Source organism: Sus scrofa, chromosome 6, assembly GCF_054392235.1.
Source record: "Sus scrofa isolate SSC_HxYL_T2T_F1_AM1 chromosome 6, Sscrofa_HxYL_maternal_Yorkshire_Landrace_v2.0, whole genome shotgun sequence".
NCBI lineage: Eukaryota > Metazoa > Chordata > Mammalia > Artiodactyla > Suidae > Sus > Sus scrofa.
The window spans coordinates 104,464,065-104,486,257 of NC_139388.1; the positions used below are offsets into that span (position 1 = coordinate 104,464,065).

General features: G+C 45.8%; 1 protein-coding gene and 1 non-coding gene across 21 annotated transcripts in view; both read right to left on the reverse strand.

Annotated features, from left to right (window-relative positions):
• PTPRM (protein tyrosine phosphatase receptor type M) overlaps positions 1 to 22,193 on the reverse strand; it is a 749,885-nt gene that overhangs the window by 639,043 nt on the left and 88,649 nt on the right. The window lies entirely within an intron of this gene.
• LOC146402722 (U6 spliceosomal RNA) lies at positions 17,202 to 17,310 on the reverse strand. The gene has a single exon (XR_014808785.1). It is a non-coding gene; the product is annotated as a U6 spliceosomal RNA (small nuclear RNA).

Below are 22,193 nucleotides of genomic sequence, written 5' to 3' on the forward strand. Positions count from 1 at the left end.
GCTGGTGACAAAAGGGGAAGTCACGGCTATTGGCCAGGCTGAGCCACAGCTGGCCCTGAAGTCAGAGGAGCATGAGAAGGAAGGCGGATAGCCCTAGAGAACACCCCTGCCCAACACCAGCCAGGAAATAGGGACCTCAGACCAGAGCGCAGGCAACTGGATTCACCAGCAACACGAATGAGTCTGGAAGTGACTTTCTTCCCCGGAGCCTCCAGACCGCACTCAGCCAGGGGACACCCTGATTTCCTACCTGGGGAGCAGGGCACCCTGATTTACATCTGGTGATGCCCTGGGTGCAGCCAACCAGCCCAGTTGAGAAGTGCCCGGGGTATTCACCTGCTGAGTCTGTAGTTGCTAGGCAACCAGAGAACGTGACTACATCCCTCCATCAGGAACCTCTGGGTCAGTCAACTTCTCACCCAGCACTTCTAGGTCTCCTCCAGTGTAAAAGAAGCATTTCTGGGAAATCAGTCTCTGAGTTCCTCTGCCAACCTCTGCCCATCATGACCCTCTAGCTGTCACTAAAGGGGAAGAGACAAGGGGAGGGATGGCAACACTTAATGAGTGATGCTTCCATGCCCAGGATGTCACAGGGGCATCCTGGTCACAGAGGGGGCATCCTTGTTTCACAGAAGGAGAAACTAAGCTCCCAGATGTTAGGTTACATAGGAGCTCAGAGCCCCACAGCAGCAGATGAAAGCAAACCAGAAACAAGCTCTTCTCAAAACTGGGTTTTTGCTCTTAAATTGATCTTGAATAGCACACACCTGGAAACTACTGCAGGACATGAAGCCACAAGGGACGCTAAAGAAATCCAAAGAGTAGCCCTCAGTCTCAGGGTCCGGTGACCAGCACAACTCTCACCTCACAGTGCCTGAGACAGAGGGAAGAGATAGCTTTACAGCACTATCTAAGATGAAAAACCCTGAACAACTTTCCCTAAGCCCACAAGCAAACGATTTGTGAACCTAAAAATGTGTAATTTCTTTTACATAAATAATGCCTAATTTTACACTACATTTTAAAACTAACTTGAAGTCCCATGTTTCATCAACCCTACAATTACACCACAATGGGTCTCTTTTTTTGTTTGCTTTTTGGCGTCTCTAACAAATAGAGCTGTTGAAATACTTTCTGCTGGAAAATGCAAACCAAGGAGACACTGTACCAATCATAGAATCGTCCCACATCCTGGAAAAGCTAAAATAAATCAGAGAGCACTTAATAAAAGTCAGAGAGCAGCATGGAGTAAAATTTAAGCTGCTACAGACTTTTTCATTATTTTTTTCAAGAAAATTTATAATCTTGATGACACAGAACCCAGAGCCAAATGATTATACAAGTGCCAATTAGTATGTTTTGAAAGGCTGCTTTCTCGATCGAGATGTTTCATATATCTTTGAGACATTCCCTCAAAATAGCACTATTTGGCGGTTCCCGCTGTGGTGCAATGGGTTAAGGATCTGGCATTGTCTCTGCAGCTTGGGTCACTGCTGAGGCTCAGGTTCAATCCCTGGCTGTGGGTTAAAGATCCGGCATTGCTGAACTGTGACAGAAGTTGCAACTGCAGCTTGGATTTGATCCCAGGCCCGAGGGTGTGGCCAAAAACAAAATAAAACAAAAACAAAAAAACAGCAGGAGATACCCTTCAGCCAGAATTTTTAAATACAAGGACCTTATTTATAAAACAGAAACGGAGTCACAGACCTAAAAAACAAACTTACAGTTACCAAAGAGGAAGGAAGGAAAGGGATAAATTAGGAGTTTGAAATTAACAGATACATAGTACTATGTATAAAATATATTGTACAGCACAGGGAACTATACTCAATATCTTGTAATAACCTATAATGGAAAAGAATCTAAAAAAGAATATATATGTGTATGTGCGTGCGTGTGTGTATGTATATACACACATGTACTTAAACACACACACATATATAACACATATAACACACACACACACATCTGAATCACTTTGCTGTATACCCGGAACAACATTATAAACCAACTATATTTCAATTAAAATTTTTTTAAAAACACTAGGCAAATGATCTAGTCCACTGATTGGCAAGACTGACGAGTAAGCCAAATCCTGCTTCCACCTGTTTTTTTTAAAATGAAGGTTCACTGACAACAAAAACCAATGCAAGTGAACCAGGATAAGGCTAAAAGCCTATGGGTTACAAACTGGGACTCAAGAATCTGGGCAAACTGAATTGAAATCCCAGCTCTGGCACTTTATCAGCTGGGAGGCCTTGAGAAGGAACGATACCCAATGTGCTTCCTCTTCTAGAAAGTGGAGATGGTAAGAGGATGGGCACTGTAGGTGTCGAAGGTAAGGTGAGCACTTAGACGGGGCTCCCTAGGTGGGAGGTACAGCTGTAAGTATCAGTTCCAGAATGTTCTGCTCTGTTGGGTTTACCAGCTCTCCTCTTCAGTCACCATCCTCGGGGAGCACCAGGAGAGACTTCTGGGGACTTCTCTAGGGTCCCCCATCCCTACATCCACCCAATCAGACCACAAATAGACTCATCTCCAGCCACAGATAGGAGAGGACTGCATCTTTAGTACACACATGAAAACTCAAAATGAGTGTAAAATAAACGTAAAAACATCAGAATTGTTATACAAGGAAAAGTAAGCAAGACCCAAGTAGGCGATGTGGCTGGCGAGGCAGCTGCAGCTATCTGTAAGGCAGTGCCAATCAGCAACAGTTACTAGTTAAACCAGCAATGTGCTTGGGAACCATTTCTGAAGGCAAATGAACACTCTTTTTAGAAATACAACACTATTTTAATCCCAAAACGCAGGAAGCTAACAGAGTATAGAGCAGAGATGCATGGTCAAACTGATGCTAAAAACAAAATCAGAGAGAACCTGATGGCACTTGACAAGAGGCTCCTCTTGCCCCCTAACCAACAAAATTGCAAGTTTGTTCACTAAGAAAAACTACATTTGGCCAAGTCTTTAAAAATGTGTGTTTTATAGGCAGACCTTCTACTTTCTAGCTATGCTTAACTTGGCAAGCTACTTTAAACACCTCTAAATCTCAATTTCTTCAACACCGAAATGGATAATAGGAGTACCTTCTCATAGTTGTGAGGATTAAGTAACAGACAACATTTAATGAGAAGGGCTCATTAAGTTTATCTATTATTATTATTATTACTATTATTAAGGTAATTCTAAGACTTACATTTAAAAAACAACAACAACAACAACAAAAAAAAAAAACAAATGGAGTTCCCATTGTGGCTCAGTGTAAATGAATTTGACTAGCATCCGTGAGGATGCAGGTTCGATTCCTGGCCTCACTCAGTGGGTTAAGGATCTGGCATTGCTGTGGCTGTGGTGTAGGTTGCAGATGTGGCTCAGATCCAGTGTTGCTGTGGCTGTGGTGTAGGCCATCAGCTACAGCTCTGTTTCAACCCCTCGCCTGGGAACCACCATATGCCACAGATGGGGCCCTAAAAAGACAAAAATAAAAATAATAAAAATAAAAATAAAAAATAATTAATTACGAAGTGGGGGAAAATACTTCTTTTCTACACGTGTTACCCTAAGAAAAGGAAGGGTTTGTAAAGCACAGTGGCCAGTCTTTCCTCTGAGCTCAGGACGACCTCTGGACCCAATTCACCCACATTTTCCCTCCACACCATCAAACTTTCCGTGCTGGACTCTAAGCCACAAAGCTGTCAACACCCTCTAGAGAACAAGGGAAGGGATCACCTCCCAGGGCCAGGCTGGCAGGTCCACTAGGAGCCCCGTCACAGGCTAAAGCAGCCACCCAGGGCTGGACTCAAGGGGGGCTTTCCTTAGGGTTTGGAGGAAGAGTGACAGCCCCATGACACTTGGTTAGATGAGGTCATGGCCAGCATCAGGTGTGAGGACTGAGAAGGAGACTCCACATTGTTTTCAAAGAGTCCTGATACCACTAAGGTGTAAGGTAAAAGGTATCTCTTCAGTTTTCCTATGCAAACAAAGAATGCCCATTTTCTCACGCCTCGGTCCCTATCTAGGTGCACTGGGACAGAGGAAATGCATAGCAGTTCTAACATGCAAGGACATTTTTCCTACTTTTACTCAAAAATGTCATCCCTCACACACATGTGGTTCAGGGCAAAACTGCTTTCATCGCTAGCAGACGAAGATACATCGTTATTTTGTGCTAGAATGCATCCAGCATCCATCAATCAATGAAGTTTTTACACTAAGGCCTTTGGAGAGAAAAACCTGTACCTGGAATATAGCTCGCTGGGGTAAGCAAGCTGTTGTCTACAGGGTTGTTCCGGTTTAAGGGGAAAGCAAGCCATTATCCCCAGGCACAGAGCCACCCTCAGCCAAAGGGCACCATTGCCCATGAACCTGCCCCTCCCCATCACATCTGAACCCTTCACCCTGGTAACATTCAGAAGGTAGCAAGCACTGCCACTAAATCATACTTCAATAATGAGTAAACAGAGGCAATTGCTAAAGTTAACTATTAAGTTAAAAACTGCATGACATGTTAATAGGTAACAGTCTTCCATGCTGTTTGGTCAATGTTTTCATTTTACAATAAAATTGAGAACAAGTGGAGTTCCTGTCGTGGCGCAGTGGGTAATGAATCCAACTAGGAACCATGAGGTTGCGGGTTCGATCCCTGGCCTTGCTCAGTGGGTTAAGGATTCCGCGTTGCCGTGAGCTGTGGGGTGGGTTGCAGACGTGGCTCAGATCCTGTGTTGCTGTGGCTCTGGCGTAGGCTGGTGGCTACAGCTCTGATTAGACCCCTAACCTGGGAACCTCCATATGCTGCGGAAGCGGCTCAAGAAAAGGCAAAAAGAAAAAAAAAAAATTGAGAACAAGGTACGGAGATTTCCCATATATCCCCTGCCTTCAAATATGCAGAGTCCCCCGTTAACAAAGTCCCCCCATCAGAAGGTACATATGTTACCGGGGAGGAATCCTCATTGACACATCATACTCACCCCAAGTCCAAGTTTACATTACTGCTCCCTTTGGGTGTCATCCATTCAGTGGGTTAGGACAAATGTACAAAGACATGTCTCCACCATGATAATATCATATGGAAGTGTTTCGCTGCCCTAAAAAGCCCCTGTGTTCTGTCCATTCATCTGTACCCCCTGGAAACCACCATGGTCTTTTCACTGCCTCTACAGTTTTGCCTTTTGCAGGATGCTGACCCTGAACAACACGGGAGGTAAGGGAGCTGATCCTTTGCATTGTCACAAAGCCACATATAATTTGTCATCAGCCCTTCCTGCCCACAGTTCGTTTGTATCTGCAGGTCTGCAACCATGTACTTTCGTATTTACTAAACAGTCCTCACACAGGCGGACCAGTGACCCATGTTGTCCAAACATCAACTGTAGCCACAATCACCCAGGATGCAGCCTTCTCAGATGGGTTTCTTTCACTGAGTGATGTGCATTTAAAGTTTACCATCCAACCAGGAAACGTCTGAGGTTGAAAAGAGGGTGCTATTCAATATTAGGCTAGAAAACAGGTGCATGTCAAGGAAACACAGACCTACTGTTCACCTACCCACGAACGCTGAGCCAGGGATGGGTAAAAGCACCCCCTTTCCTCGTGGTAACCCTTCTGCAGGGGCGGCCATCTCCCTTCACCCACACATCATCCCCTACTTTTGAAGGGACAGTGTCCATGTCCTTCCACACTAGGGTGCCCTATTTGTGACATCCTCTCTCCGTCATTCGTCCTGCAAATAAAGGCACGCTGAGCCTTTACCCCTCCGTTCATGTTCATTCCCTCGACTACTACCCAAGTGCCTGCCATTCACTCGGGCACCAGGGAGAAAACGGCGCAGAGCCAGAGACCCTGTCTCTGTGGGGACCACACTCTGCTCGAGGTAGACAGAGACCTCAGAGAAAGAACTCGATGCATCATGGCTGGAGTGGTCCCACGGAGAGCAATAAGGCAGGTTAGGGGCACAGGGGATGTGGGATGAAGTAGCTCCTTCTGGGGGCGGTGGGACCATCCCCCCGAGAAGTGGGCATCTCCACAGAGATTCCAGGAAAGGGAGTGGGGCATTTCAGCAGGACAAAGAGCAGGAAAAGGGCTCCCCAAGAGAGCAGGGCCCTCAAGAAGTGCTCCCAGGGAGGCAGGGGGCCTGCTAATGTGGGAAGGAATCTTGAGTTTTCCTCCGAGGAGTGAGCCAAGTATACGTGCCAAGAACTCTGCCACATGGTGAGTGGAAACAGAGCAACCTCTGTGTTGATGGAACCGGTGTTGGAGGGGGGCAGCGAGATATTAATCACCCAGAGGGATAAAGGCCTTGGAAGGGAGGCAGCTTTCCACAGCTCCCTGGTAAACTGTGGTCCATCTGCTTCTCTGGCTAAGGACAAGAGGGAAACAGACTCAAGCTCTGGTGGCCTGCCATCCCCCCCAGGGAAAGGCTGAAACGTCTTGCTTTGATGTATCTGCTGCAACACAGAGCCACGAAGCCAGTACTCACTTGTCACTTGGGGTTGCAAACATCCAATACCCCTGCTGAAAAAGCAAAGTCGATCCCTTCCACAATGTGCTTATTCATCTCCAAACAATTCCAAAAGCTCGTGTTCGGAGAAGATTCTGGTGGGGTTTTATAAACTGCAGAGCAAGGGTAATCGCCGGGTGCCTCGAAGCCATTCTAGAAATGGCATAAAGGTTACACGCAACTGCTTTATCGGAATGGACAGAGAAAAGATCTTGCGAGGAAAAGTGAAGGCTGTTTGGAATGAGTAGGCTCTTAAATGTAGTCTGTCTAGAAAGTGTCAATAAAACTGAAGGGAAAAGACAGCTCTTTAAATCCCAAATTAAATTTCCAAAGAGTGTCGGTGGCTGGCCCTAGACTTAGCTTAGGAGTGACTTCAAAGACAAAACTGCACAAAGCGTAGAAAGTTAATATTGTTCAGAGACATCTAAGGGCCTCTCAAAGAACTAAACAGTACTTCTCAAAAATGTTTCATATTCTCAGGACTTAAGAAAAATCATCTCTTTTATATTGTTCTAGCTTTTACATAATCTGCCACATTCAAATGAGCAAAACACTTGTCAGTAAGATCTGTGCAGTTAAATCTTTAGATTTGGGTGGTCTTAACATGCTAATTCTTCACACACATGCTAGGCTACAGTCATCTTCCAGCGGATGGAACATTTGCCCACAAGGGACATGAGCCGACCACCTGGAGATAGGGAATTTTGCGAGGGGTGGGAATGACATTTCAGTTATACGAAAAATCAGTAATACTGATTTTGCCTACCTATTAATCCTTCAGAGCTGACTTTCGCTAGCTAGATACAATATAAGTCAGGCTAAGGGCCAGGGATAAGAAAGAAAATTCACCGTCACCAAAGCAGTGGTAAAAAGAGGGGACTGAACCCCTACGGTGGAGGGGATCAGCAGTTATCAACCTTTTCTTTCTTTCATGCCAGGGCTCCGGGGTGACCAACAGGTTATCTGTCTCCTAAAGAGGCTAATCAGGAGACCGAAGAATTTTTCCAGCGACTGCAACAATAACTGAGTTCGGTTTTCTCAGAGCCAAGAATGCTATGGAATGGAAACACTGAAAAAGAAAGCCAAGAAAAATGCCTCGGCTTCCCGGAGCTTCTAAAAGCTTAGAACCCAGTTTGAAGAACAAGAGCCAAGTCTCGATGATGTCTTCATCCTCGGATGTCTAGCATGGTGCCACACACAGAGCAATTTCACAATTAAAAAAAAAAAAAAAGAGCTGCAGGAAAAAGTCAAGGCCATCGTCCCACCAACCGCCAAAGTTTGTGACATTCTGACAGTCTGCAAGGGTTAGTGTGTGAGGAAGACGGGGTGGGAGGCAGGAAAAAGCAAACTGGGTCAGTGGATCTTCAGCAGGTGAAAAAGGATCAGGAAGGGGTTCTGAAAACAAATCCAAACAGGTGATGTGTATTCTGTCCTCCCCACTGGAATGAAAAGCAGTTGTGACATTAGTAAACTTCCAGAGATGATGGACACGCTCTCACGTACACTTGTGTTGTCCTCACAAGGCCTGGGCTCTCAAGCAGTCCTCATGGATCTCAGCCCCGTGTTCTCCCAGGGTGCCTCCCCCCTGCGACATCGAATGCTGTTTAGTGTTCCCTGAAAATGTCACAGCATCCTCAGCATCGATTACAGCTTCCAGGGAGTTATAGGAGATGTTGTAAATTGCACACTATTGGAGGAAGTTGGTCAAAAGGTACAAACCTGCAGTTGTAAGTGTACAAGATGATGAAAAGAATTAAGGCTGCTACCCATCAGAGATGACAGTTATGAGAGTAAATCCCAAGAGTTCTCATCACAGAGAAGAATACCTTTCCTATTTCGTTAATGTTATATCTATATGAGATGATGGATGTTCAGTAAACTTTTTTTTTTTTTGTTTTGCTTTTTTTTTTAGAGCCACACTTGTGGCTTATGGAAGTTCCCAGGCCAGGGATCAAATCCAAGCTGCAGCTTCACCTAAACCACAGCTCACAGCAATGCCGGATCCTTAACCCATTGAGTGAGGCCAGGGATAAAACCCATATCCTCACAGAGACAACATCAGGTCCTTACCCTGTTGAGCCACAATGGGAACTCCAAAACAGTGGTTTTAAAACATGACAAGAATGAAGGCCCTAAACTAAAATGTAAAGGTCTAATCTAAGGACCCTGTCAATGACACTGCCAAAGAAGAATCAATTTCTATTTGCACAATTTATAAGGCAGGACTATTTTATATTAAAACTGATTTAGTATATGTTTGACTCCAGGTTGATCAGAATTATTTTTCTACATACAGTTTGTGAATACACACAGTTTCAACACTGAATATTACAAGGCCAACACACAAGGGTCTTCACTGCAAGTCACGCACTAGATCTAGAACAAAAGGGTTACTGTAGGGAGACAGCCAGGGCCTTTAGCTATTCCTAGTTGTATTTTTGAATCATTAAAACTAAAAGTCATGTCTTTTTCATTAAACCAAGCAAAATGATAGTGTTTGGCTTCCTGTCTGTGCATCTACAGGAACAGAATGAAGAGCTTACAGATCAAGACAGAATTTTGGATAGCGCATTATTTTTGTTTATTTTTTCTACTCATCGCATGTTGTGTCCAAAATCAGAGACCCTCCCAAGAGGCAACTTCTATTTTTTGCTCGGAGACGGACCACTCCTCTCAGGTGTATTCTGCCTTGTCACCACTTAAGAGGACAAAAGAACTGCCTCCATAAAATTGTGATCTAGAACTTCCATCTGCCTCCCCGCTGCCTGCCCGTCCTTCAGTTTCTGCTCTGTTGTTCCCTCTCTCCTATTCTGCCTTCCCATCTTCCTCCCACCCGGCACCCCCAGCTCCAGCCCCCTCACAGAGAAAAACCAGAGCCACTGCTGGGAATCTCTTCAACCCCCACCTGAGAAACTCACGTGTTCATCTGAAACTGCAACCACCATCACTCCAGCTCTAAGGGAAGAAGGCTCTGGGATTTGGGGTTAATTTTCCCTCCATCTCTGCTTAGGATCAAATGCCCTCCCATCTTCTTGAGACCCTCTTTCAACTTTTACAATTGTGCTTTTCAAATTCTCCTGCCTTTTAGAATCACCCAAGCGGCTTTTAAAAATCCCAGCCCAAACCCCATCCAATACCAATTGCACCTGCACCTCAGTGCGGAGGACCCAGCATTGGTATCCTTTTTTTTAATAATCCAGGTGGTTCCAACATGCAGACAAAGCTAAGAACCACGCTCCTCTACCTCACTCTCTCAAAGGGTACTGAAGTATCTACAAGTCAGCCTTTTTCTTAAAAACACTCTCCTTGGTCCCATGTATCTCTGTAGGTATGTCCATATCTCCTTCATTTCCTGAGAAGATTGCTTAAAAAAATCTGTCTATGCCCTTCTCTACCCCTGACCTTGACTCACTTGCCCAGCAGATCACTGGCAACTTCTGCCCCCCCCCCCCCCGTTTCACCTGACCTGCTTTCCCAGTAGCCGTCCATCCGTCTGTCTGTGACCCTACTGCTGAGGCCAGCAAATGTCACCCCCCCCCCCCCGTTGTTCTTGAGTCCTTGTCTACTCAGCAGCCTGTGACTTCTTAATTCTATTTTTCTCAGCAGTCTTTTCCCCTAATAAATAGCAAGGCCTTCTACTTATGCATAACCTTTCTTTTTCATCATTAAGGTTTTCTCCTATTATGCCTTGGAGGGTTTTGCTTTTTTTTTTTTTTTTGCATCATTTTTGTTCTCTTCCTTTGGAAAAAGAAGCAAAAATGTGACAGTCTTTTGTCTTTCAGCATGTCGTCTTCAAAGAAATTACTTTTAGCTCATTTTCTTCACCTCTTTTATAGGAGTTTCTCAAGTCTGACCTGTATATCTCTGTGTTTTCACCTGGATTTATTATTTGTTGTGGCTTCTCAAGAGACTTTCATCTTTCTGATGGTTTTAGTTCTCTTTTGTCTCTTTACTGAGATTGGAACAGCTCAACTTTTTCCATCCCCTTTCTCTTTTCTTTCATCATTGTATCATTTCCTGAAACTCTTTTGCAGAAAACGGCCATGAAAGAGAATGAGTCTGAATTTTTCTTCTGTTTGTAAAACAGCTTCCCTTCTGACGAACATTCTTCCTCTATCTCTGCCCGTGTTCCTTTCTTCTGTACACCTGCACCACCTAACCCAAGGTGTGTTACTACCCACAAGGCATTCATGTTGGAATGGAAACACCCAGTCAGGTTCTGAAGCCAATGAAGGAAGAGTAGCAAGCTCCAAGCTCGGCTTTGATCTCCAACATTCTCTCTACTTCTGTTAGGTCCTCATACCCTAGGAGTATATCACCCTCACGTTTTTGGCCTGACTCTCTTTGGCTTCAGCAAAGAGTCAATGTAAGTTAGAGAGAACCCCTCATGTCACAGTTTCTGTGTGGGGAGCTCAGGACCACTGCCAGCCCCTTTTTCTAGCCTCACGTTGGGAGTCCCCCCCTTTTAGGATCTTGCACTAGACAGGAGGGTGGCACTCACTGGTCACCATGGTGATGGGGGCAGGCACATAGGTTGGGTAGGAGACTCCATTCACATAGACTTTGCTGTTAATGAGGTCCCTACAGTTAGTTGTTTAGTTCACAACCTGCCCAACTGTACACAGTGGCTCTTCTCTAACACTAATTTTTTCCTTGGGGAGTATTAAAGGCAGAAACATGGGATAAAAATGCCTTGCTCTATCATCTTTAACTAGGTCTTTGTTTAACTTGTAAACAGTTTCAATGAAGGCTAATGAAACTTTCTTTTTAGTAAATCTGACCAAATACAAGACTTACATTGATTAAATTATGAAAACTAACCTTCAAGTTACTATTCTGAATACTCCCAAAAAACATTCATTTCTAAAGGACACATTTTTATTTTTGATATTCCACTCTGTTACCATATGTACACATCATAAATATGTATTGTGCTCTACTTATTAACAATCCCCATGAGGAAATGCTCCACCCATTCCAGGAACCATGGATCCCAACACAGGCCAAACGTGTAAACACCCTTTTTTTTAAAATAGGCTCTTGAAAGACATGCTCGGAAAATCATGACTCTTATCAAAGTCATGGATTAATGTTCATTGAACTTAATCCTGAATAAATTCAGGCTGAGCGCATTAAGTTTCTTCCCCGAGAAATTGCACTTAAGAGTGGACAGTTGAGGAACAGACGAACGTCTTCCTCTCTAAACGTGCCCAGATTTTACACACTCCATCGCAGCGTGCTTCTGCACCTGAGCCGCTACAAAATTCTCATCTCATACCCATTTATGTTTTAAGTTGTTGTTTCTTTTTAAAATCAAGAACAAAGAATTAAAACTAAAGCAACCGTATGGACTTTCAAAAATCTAACTTTCTCGGAATTCCCTGGTGGCACAGCAGGTTAAGGATCTGGCATTGTCACTGCTATGATGCAGGTTCAATCCCTGGCCTGGGAATGTCCATAAGTCAAAGGTGCAGCTAAAAAAAAGTCTAGCTTTTCCTCCCAATCCCACCTCTCAACGTCTTCTCAACGCCCCCCACTCCTGCCCCACCACTGAGCTAAAATGACCTCAAGTGCAAAATCATGATCAATTGCCATGGCCTATTGTAGACAATGGTAGATTTCACCGACAAATGAACGCTATTTTTCTCTAAATCCATTTACTTGATTTTGGGAAAATACTTGAGAAATAACCATTGGTATGTATCCTATCTTATGATATCTTCCACTTACACAGTAATGAAATATTCCTCTATTTCATAATGTAAATATGTTCTTCCTAAAAAGACAGTTAAAAATAAATAAAAATTTCAGATGGGCTATTATTAGATTAGTTTTCTAATTAAACCACTAGGTTGTGAGTACTCAAAAGCTGGAGGTGGGTGGTCAGGAGGCAGGAAAGCGGAGAGGCAGGACAAGGCTGTTCTCAGGACCCAGGCATGGGTCCCGCTAATGAGGCAAGGCAGGAAATGCAACCTGACAAGCAGGCCAAGACCGGGGCAATGTTCCATCAAGTGTTTTTAACTTCAGTTCCACGCAAGTCAACTCGGTTCTGTTCAGAGATGTTACCAGACATTTAGCTGGTCTGTATATAATTATTTGTCTCTATGAACTGGTGGGAGCGGAAAACAGCACAAGAATGGGAAAAGGGTTCCCAGAAGGGAAGGAACTGAAGGATGCAACTCTAGGATTCCCTCCAATATTAAAAATGTTCTCTTTCAACATTCTTAAGCGAAAATTGTTTTAAGGAGAAAGGTGGTCCCCTCTGTTTTGTTCAGAAGGTTAAGAAGAAAAATGCAATGTTCTTTATTCCTGATTTGAAGCGCTCCCTTCTATGTCTTATTTATCACGGGCATCCAAGACTAGCCTAGGAGTCTCAGCCTGTGTTACAACCTCCAAACATCTTTCAGAGTCAGTCAAGTTGCCGTCAGACATGCATCTTTGGAATCTCATCTTCAGAATGCATCGGGGGTGTTTAGCAGCTAAAACTCCTTGGGAGAGGCCCAAAATATAACCACTTTCTATAAGCTCCAGCTCAGTTTTGAAAAGGTAACAGTCTTGCCATATACAAAAAAGCAACAGTACACAACTTACCTCAGCCCCCTAGAAAGTCACATGGACCAAAACAGAAACCCACATAAGTCGCTGCAAGGATGTTTACACAGATCTCACTCTTCATCTGCTCTGATTCTATGGTTTCCATCTTTGCTACTTGATTCACCAATGACTCAGGTGAACTGTAACTGTCACCACTAATAACCGTGTCCACCTGTCCACCGTCATCTATAAAGACTAACTAAGGTCAATGATGCTACAACATAATTCACACTGAGAAGATACTTTGAACCAAAATAAACTTTTCCTACAAGACAGAATCCACTTTAAAAGAGAATCTCTACAGAGGACATGTTCTATCTTAGCACAAACTCTGTCTAGCCGTACGTCCAGCCACATATGGCTATTAAGCACTTGAGCAATGGCTAGTCCAAGCAAGTATAAAATACACTCCACATTTTGAAAGCTTAGTTTTGTTTTTTGTTTTCTTTGGACACACCTGTAACATGTGGAAGTTCCTGGGCCAGAGATCAAACCTGCACCGCAGGTGCAGCCTGTGCCACAGCTGTGGCAACACCGGATCCTTAACCTGCTGCAAAACAAGGGAACTTCCCGAAAGCTTAGTTGTATTTATTTATTTTTGTGTGTGTCTTTTCTTTCTTTCTTTTTTTTTTTTTTTGCCTTTTCTAGGGCCGCACTGGCGGCATATGGAGGTTCCCAGACTAGGGGTCTAATCGGAGCTGTAGCTGCCGGGGCCTACGCCAGAGCCATAGCAATGCAGGATCTGAGCCATGTCTGCGACCTACACCACAGCTCATAGCAACGCTGGATCCTTAACCCACTGAGCAAGGCCAGGGATCGAACCCTCAACCTCATGGCTCCTAGTCGGATTCATTAACCACTGAGCCACGACAGGAACTCCCTGAAAGCTTAGTTTTAAAAAGTGTAAAATATCTCAGTGATAAATTTTCTACAGATGACAGGTTGAAATGATACTATTTCAAATATTTAGGTTAAACAAAATATATTAAAATATAAAATGAATCTATATTAAAATTTTTAACCTTTTAAAATATAGCTACCAGCAAGTGTGGCGTTATAATTATGGTTCACATTATATTTCTTTTGGACAGTGCTGTAACAGTCTAAGAGGCAATTCAAGTATCCACTAGAGCAAATGAAGGTCTAAAAAAGCATCCATTCTGTCCCTAACTAGTGTGTGTGTGTGTGTGTGTGTGTGTGTGTGTGTGTGTGTATGGTGTTTTGCAGGGGGTTAGAAGAGCAAGGCTGCCCATCACGACGGTCTTTGAAACAAAAGATTCAGCCCGTTGCCTTCAGCTTCATCTCTTGACATTTAACTCTTCCCCAAATTGCCTCTGCTTCACTGCTCCCTGCTGTGAAAGTTTCCAAGCAAATGGTGACCCAGTCTCCCGGGAGGCAGGCACACATGTGATGGATCACTTGAGCTATGGCAGCCACCGCTGCTCTAGAAACTGGAATTCAAACATCCATGCAAAGGGACAGACACCTGCTCATGAAATTCCCTCGGGTTAAACATAAGCAGCACGGCCACCCATGTCAGGCCACCCACTCAACACTCAAGCCCCCTGTGCCACTCTCATCCTATCACCATGATCACCAAATAGAAGACTGGTCACCACGAAGGAGTTACGGGCACGTGCTGAGTGCCAGACCTCAGCCTACGAAAGCCCTCCACCGCCTCACTGCTTCCCATCGTCCTGCTCTTGCATCCTTAGATTTCTGCGACAACTGGACATGCCTGCTGGTCATGGGCCATTCACAACCTGGTGCTGGGTGCTCTCTAATAAATCTCAGGGGCAGCAGATTTAGCATCTCCATGGAAGAGTTTCAGGATACACATTCATTCATTCGTGCAACACACATTTACAGAGTTTCTGCGAGGCTATTCTCGGGCTCCTGGCACACATAGCTGAACAAACCAGACAAAGAGCCCTTGTCTGGGCAAAGAAGGGACATAAAAGAGAGGTGACAGTATTCTCAAAGGTGGGAAACCTCAGCTTAGGACAAACGTAGGGGGGCTGAGATGGAGGGTGCAAGGAGCTGTAGTTACAGGGAGCAGTCAGCCTGAGCATCACTGGGAAGGTGGTGTCTACGCAGACCTCCCAGGGTCCAGGGTGAGGAAGTGAGTGGAGTAGGCAGGCATCCAGGATGGATCTGAGGCTAATGACTGGGGATGGCAGTCATTAGCTGGGTGAGGGGCTGGGTGAAGGAAGGACCAGACCAGGCAGGATTCAAGGCCATGGTGAGGGCTTGGGTTTTCACTCTGAGATGAGAACCTGCTGGAAGGTGTTAGGCAGAGGATGATTCGCAATAACACCTGCTTTGAGGGAACCACTGTGCCTATTGTTCTGGACACCCTAGAGGTCAAGGGTAGAAGCAGGGACTATTGAACTATTGAACCAAAATGTGTTAAACACTCTTGCAACTGAACACTACGTGATAACAATGGTGATGAAGAAGGAGAAGTATCATGGTTTCTGACCGGGACTGTGGGAGGTGGGGGATGTAGTGACACCCCCACCGCCATCAGGACACAAAACTGTGTTCCTGGGACTCTGCTTCCTCCAGAGCACATGTGGACACCGCAGCCAGGCTGCAGGCATGCCCGTGCTTCAGTGCCTTACTGCTCCCATCCTGTGCCAAAGGACTGCTTTAATGAGGGTCTGACTTCCCTTCCACGTGAAACTTTCCCCCAAAGCAAACAAGTGACAGCAACAACAGAAAAGGATGAACACAACTGACCCCAAGAATTCCACCATGATTTCACATTTCATGTGGGTTGCCTTTCGATTTCCTCTAGAGGGAAAACGTGAGCATGTTCAAAAACACTACCCGTATAAATAAACATTAATACAGAACTAATTTTTTGAGTTCTCATTTCACTGAATAATTACACCTTTGGGCTAACATGAATAATTTATTAAGTAGCATGCAGTTTCTATGTAGTCTTACAACTTTTCGCCCTCATTATGCAATCATTCCAAGTCATTCCAGCACAAGCCCAGGCAGAAAAGTGACTTTTATGCAAATGTCCTTTTCCTATCCGTCTATGGTTAGTTTACTAAGTGTCTCTTTAGGTTAACCAGAGCTATTCAAACATGCTATTTAACAATCTTTTGTCTGAAATATGTTCAATAATTCATTCAAGTCCTAAAATGCCAACCTTCCTTTTATTTGGTTAGATTATGCATCTTCATCCTTGACTCAATTAAGCTTGTAAGGAACATAAAACCACGTATTATTGCTTTCTGGTTTCTCCATGGTTATCAGAAGTAACTCATACGTCCACAAGAACCATCCTTATAATATTGGTATCCTCCCAGCAACCCCGATTTGGTGACTTGGGACCAAGGGCTCCAGGAGAGTTCCACGAGTTCCACTTCACATCACAATTGTGTCTCCATGTTGAGCTGCTGTAACACAGCCAACCGGTGATGAAGCACCAACACATGAATCCGTTCTGCAGAGTCTCTCGCAGCAAGGACACCGATTCCAGAGATTTGCGTGGGTCCTCATTGTTCTTGCTTCCTCACTTCTCTGTTGCACGGCTGATCATCTTAAAATGGTAATCCAATTACTACAGCTATTAATTATGCCCGCGATTCATTTGCAATACCTGACACGAAATGGAAATGGTACCGCGAGAGACAATTCGCCACCTTAATGAAATTCTAACACCTGAAACTCTTTGGCATCATTATCAGTCAAGTAACTGTGCTGACTTTCCTCTCTACTGGGCGTATGATAGGCATGGTTCTCAGTTTCATTTAGCAAAACTGTGCTTAAATACAAAATAATGAGGATGCCCCTGAACTGTGGCTGGACCTGCAGACCCGCCTCCCCCTCGCCTCCAAGGCCCCCAGAAAATAGAAGCATCAGTTCTTCCTCTTTTTTTAATTTTAATTTGTTATTAAAGTACAGTTGATTTACAACATTGTGCCAATTCCCGCTGTACAGCATAGTGACCCAGTCATACATATATATATATATACATTCTTTTTCTCATATTATCTTCCATCATGGTCTATCCCAAGAGACTGGATATAGTTCCCCATGCCGTACTGCCTCATTGCTTATTCATCCTAAGCGTAATAGTTTGCATCTACTAAAAAATATGGAACGGGCTTCACGAATTTTCGTGTCAACCTTGAGCAGGGGCCATGCTAATCTTTTCTGTCTTGTTCCAATTTTAGTAAAGGTTCTGCTGATGTGAGCACAGAATCAACAATTTTTCTTAATATAGTCCCACCCACCCTGCCTGGCACCCCGTCCCCTTCCAAAGTCTGACTGTCTGGGAACCTCCAAGCCTTTTGGAAACCGCTATGCAGATTGTTTAGATTGGAAAGAGTGAGGGAAAGAATGGTTAATGGCAATGGCCATTTAACCAGATGCTCAGGCCAAAAATCTTGTAGTCACCCTGGACCCCTAACTCAAATCCAACCTGTCACCAAATCCTGGTTCTACCTTGAAAAATACATCCAAAGGCTGATCACACCATCACCTACATTGTTACCACCTGGTCCAAGCAGCCATCGATATTTGCATGGAATATTTCAATAGCTTCCTAATGGTTCACCTGCTTCCGTGTTTGTCCCTGTGCAATCTATTCTAGAAAAAGCAATCACGTGATCTTTTCAAAAAGTAAGCCAGGACACATGGCACCATGCGTCAAAAGCAATGGCTTTCCACGTGCAAGACAAAGCCCTACCTGGACCCACAAGACTTGAAATGATTGTCCCTGCTCCTTTCTGAAACCCCCGCTACTTCTTTCCTCCACGCTCACTTTGCCTCTGCCTTCCGCGTTCATAATTCACTCTACACAGGCTCTCTCTTCTGCCTAGAACATTCTTTCCTCAGATACCTGCATGGCTCCATCTCCAACTTTCCTCAGAGAGGCGCTGCCCGACTTCTAGTCAATGCTGCAAATCCTCACTCCCCTCCTGGCCCCTTTCCTGCCCATCTCTGCTTGGTTTCCACACCACTTCTCTCCATCTCATTGATAATCTCACTGTGACAGATGATGTTTTCTGCAAATATAGCTCCAACAAAACATCCAAAGTCAAATTCCTCTGGAACCTCCACATTCATCAGCAGCAGGAGTGTATGTGCTGTCCAGCAGGAATATGGGTGGGCCTTAGTGATGGCCTCCAAAAACAGAGTATGGTAGAAGCGAATCCATGGGATTGTCACCCGAGACAGGAATGTGATGCAGCTTCTGCCTGGATCTCTCAAGACACCTAGAACGCAGTCACTGTGCTACAAGGAAGACGAAGCCATGGAAAGAGGTCTGTCCTCTCTCCACCCATCTCAGATCAGCCTGAGCTCCCCCAAGGGCCAGCACCAACCTGTTCTCCACGGGGCGAGTCACCTGGAAGCACCCCCTCCAGCCAAGACCCAAGTATGTGGGGCTGGTGCCACCTCTCCACACCGCCAGGCCCTGCACTCATGTGGCCTTGCACTTGGGATTAATGCTCTGTGGTCATTGCGCAGTAATCTCCCACAACTTTACCTCTGAGTTTGTATTCTGTATGTGAATCTTGATGAGACAAGGTAACAGGAGCAGGGGACTCAGAGCCTGGGGTCCTTCATGGTCCCTTGTCCCTGGAATAGTCCCCAGCTGCCTGTCCTCCCAGCCCCTGACTCCCCTGCCCACCGTCGCACAATGACCACCACCTCCTCTGTTCCAGGCAGGGGTCTGAGTGCAAACACAGGGGTGGATCCTGTGATGGTCTGGGGGGCACAGCGTGGCAGGGGCTATCTCCACCCTGAGCTGGCAGCCACGACACAAGTGACAAGTGACAGGATGTGAGTGAACCCTCCTCTACCCCCACCCAGGCACCGAGCATGTCCAGCATGGAGGGGGCACTGCCTTGAGGGTCACCAGTCCACTGCGGGTGGGGGGCAAAGGTCCCCAGGGAGGGGGAAGACTGGCCCCATTCAGGCGATTTATTAGGAGAACCATATGAGATAAACAGCACAACCTCACGGCCAGGGGGTTTTACTAATCAATCAAATATCAAGTGAGCATGCGCTCTTCATAAGACACTGGGGCTGCCCCTCCCATCACGCTTCATGGTCCTAGCATGTCAGGCTGCTCGTCCCTCCCAGTGACCAAAAAGATGTCTTACAAGGAGGAGCAAGAAATCCTTCAAGACAGAATAAAGGGCCTAAATGCATAATCCCTGATAGGAATGGTGATGCATATGTTGCAAATACAAGGGAAAGGTAATGAACCCAACTCGTATTCATGAGAATGCAGGTTCGATCCTTGGCCTCAGTCAGTGGGTTAAGGATCCTGCATTGCTGTGGCTGTGGTGTAGGTCATAGCTGCAGCTCCGATTCGACCCCTAGCCTGGGAACTTCCATAAGCTGCAGGTGCGGCCCTAAAAAAGCAAAAGCAAACAAGCAAAAAGAGGCCAGCTGATCCAATCTAAGTCGGGAGTGGAAAATCCTGAAACATGTCTGCAGGAACCGCCGACCATTCTGCTACCCCCCTGCTACACGTAGGGAGATATGTTTATGAAAGCAAGCTACCCTTTTAAAGAAAGGAAGTCTGAAAGTTTTAAACAGACTCTTAAGCTTCTGGGGATGATTCCAGAGATAGAGGCAAACAGGGTGAGGCTGCACGGGTGAGTCCACAGACAGGAAGTGCACGGAACGAGCAGCACCCAGCAGGTCCTCCTCCCACAGCGACAAGACTCAACGTCCCCACTGTTCTTTCCCAGGAAAGAGGCTGCCTGATGAGCATGGCAAGCTCCAGCCTTGAGCAGCTCAAAAGAAACACCTTTTTCGTTCCGCCGCTGCCTTTTGAGCAGCAGAGCTTCATGAAAATTTCAGTCTGTCTGGAAGGACGCTCCCCCCACCCCACCACCCACACACACACCAGGCCAGGGTACAATTAAAACCGGAACGTGCCTTTCACAGCTCAGCTCGTGTAAAACCCACTGTGTAATTGGACTAGAACAGAGACGAGGCGATGGGGAGTGGGGCTTGGCTGTGTATTCTGTCATTCTGCATTACTGCTGCGTAAAGAAGAAAAGATGCAAACAGTTAGTGATGAGCGGGGCGAAGGAGGGAAATAAAAATGTCAGGAGCAAGAGGAACCTGTTAAATGGCACCAAATGCCTGGGCGGGGGGTCTGTCTGCCCATGTGCCGCTTGTCTCCCTCAATCCATCAGCAGAAAGGACAAGGCACCTCGGGAGGCACGACTGTCCTCAGGCAGGAGGACCAGGGGCCCGCTGTCTCTGACTGCCTACGGCAATCGCAGGCCTGCCCAAATCTGTCACTTCACGGGCTTCACTGTAATCCGACTGCTGTCAATGGGAAATCCAGAAATAGCCTCGCTTGGGGACGGCCGGCCTTCAAACCTCCCCATGAGCTGGCATCTCTGGGCTCACAGGACAGAGACAGCCACATAAAGCATCTCTTACAGGAGCTGTAAATGGACCGGGATTCAACTGTCTCCTCTCCATCTTTTGTCCAGTTAAGGATCCAAAGTCTTGGAGTTCCCACTGTGGTGCAATGGGATCCTCAGCAGTGTCTCTGTAGCACCAGGGCACAGGTTCGATCTCAGGCCTGGCACGGTGGGTTAAAGGAGCCAGCGTTGCTGCAGCTGCAGGGTAGGTTGCAATATGCGACTTGGATCTGATCCCTGGACTAGGAGCTCCATGTGCTGCAGGGTGGCTGAAAAAGGAGAAAGAGAGAAAAAGAAAGAAAGAAGGAAGGAAGGAAGGAAGGGAGGGAGGGAAGGAAGGAAGGAAGGAAGGAAGGAAGGAAGGAAGGAAAGAAGGAAGGAAGGAAGGAAGGGAGAAAGTATCCAAAATTTAGCAAAAGTGTCCCCTGAAAATGGGGGGCTAGTGAGAAGTGGGAGGATTCCCAAAGGAGATAGAAGGAAAATGGGAAGTATAGCCAATCTCCTGGGATAGACCACGATGGAAAAGAAAATAAAAAAAGAATGTACATATACCTACAACTGAGTCAAGTGGCCAGACAGCAGAAATTAGCACACTGTGTGTCAACTACACTTCAATAAATAAAAACAGTAAGAAATAAAATAAACAGCAGTCAAAAAGGAAAGAAAATGGGGTTGCCTCTGCTTTCTAACCCCGCATCTACCTTAGAGCGTGGGAGGAGGGGAGGGGACAGAAAGTGAACCAGGCCATCTCTCTAAGGATGCTGCTGGGACAGGCCACCCGCTCCCCCAGGACCAGGACTCGGTATCAGGCTGGAGAGAAGAGAAAACCGCTGCCCAAAGGAATCAGCTCCACAGCCAAGGAAACAGGGCAACAAGGACAACTGTCCTAGTTCTCTCACAGCCAGGAGACAGGAAGTCCCGCCAATCAGCCTGGAGAGGAAGGCAGGTAACCAGCTGGGCCTGGAAGGAAACAGCGCGCCTCCAAAGCGGTTCTGACCGTGTGCTCCTAAAACATAGCAGTTCTGACTGTGTGCTCCTAAAAAGTGTCCCTGTCTAGCACATCAGCCAAAATCAGGCCTTTGTCCTCTTTCCAACATGGCCTTGAACTCCTCCTGGGGCCCCTGTGTGGTGATGGCTGCGGGAAAGGTGAGATGAAGAGAAAGATGAACAATATCCTCGTATTAAGGATGCGATGACATGGGGTAGTTGATTCACTGGGACAAACTGCTTCCCCAACTAGCCCCACAGTACTGCTTGGTTCTTTAGCCTCGTGTGTTTTTTACGCTGCTGAAGGCTTAAGGAAGAGACTTTATTTTTTGGAGCAGGTTTAGGGTGACAGAAAAACCGAGCAGAAAATACAGTGTTCCCATCTAGTGCCTCCCCCTTCCCCCTCCCTTTCCGATGTTGGGAACGCCTTGCCTTGGTGCATCACGTTTGCACAAGTGGGGGGCTCCTATCCACGCGCTCCTGGTAACCAAGTCCTCAGTCTGGTTACCCTTCACTCTGCGTTGTACAACCCATGAGCTCTGGCAAACATGCCACGTCCTCCATTTACGATTAGCAGTTTCACTGCCCTAAAAATCCACTGCGATCCACCTACAGAGCCCTCCCCTGCCCCCAGCCCCTTGCAAACACTGATCTTTTGTTTTCCTCCCTTAAACGGTGCTAAAATACATGGAACATAA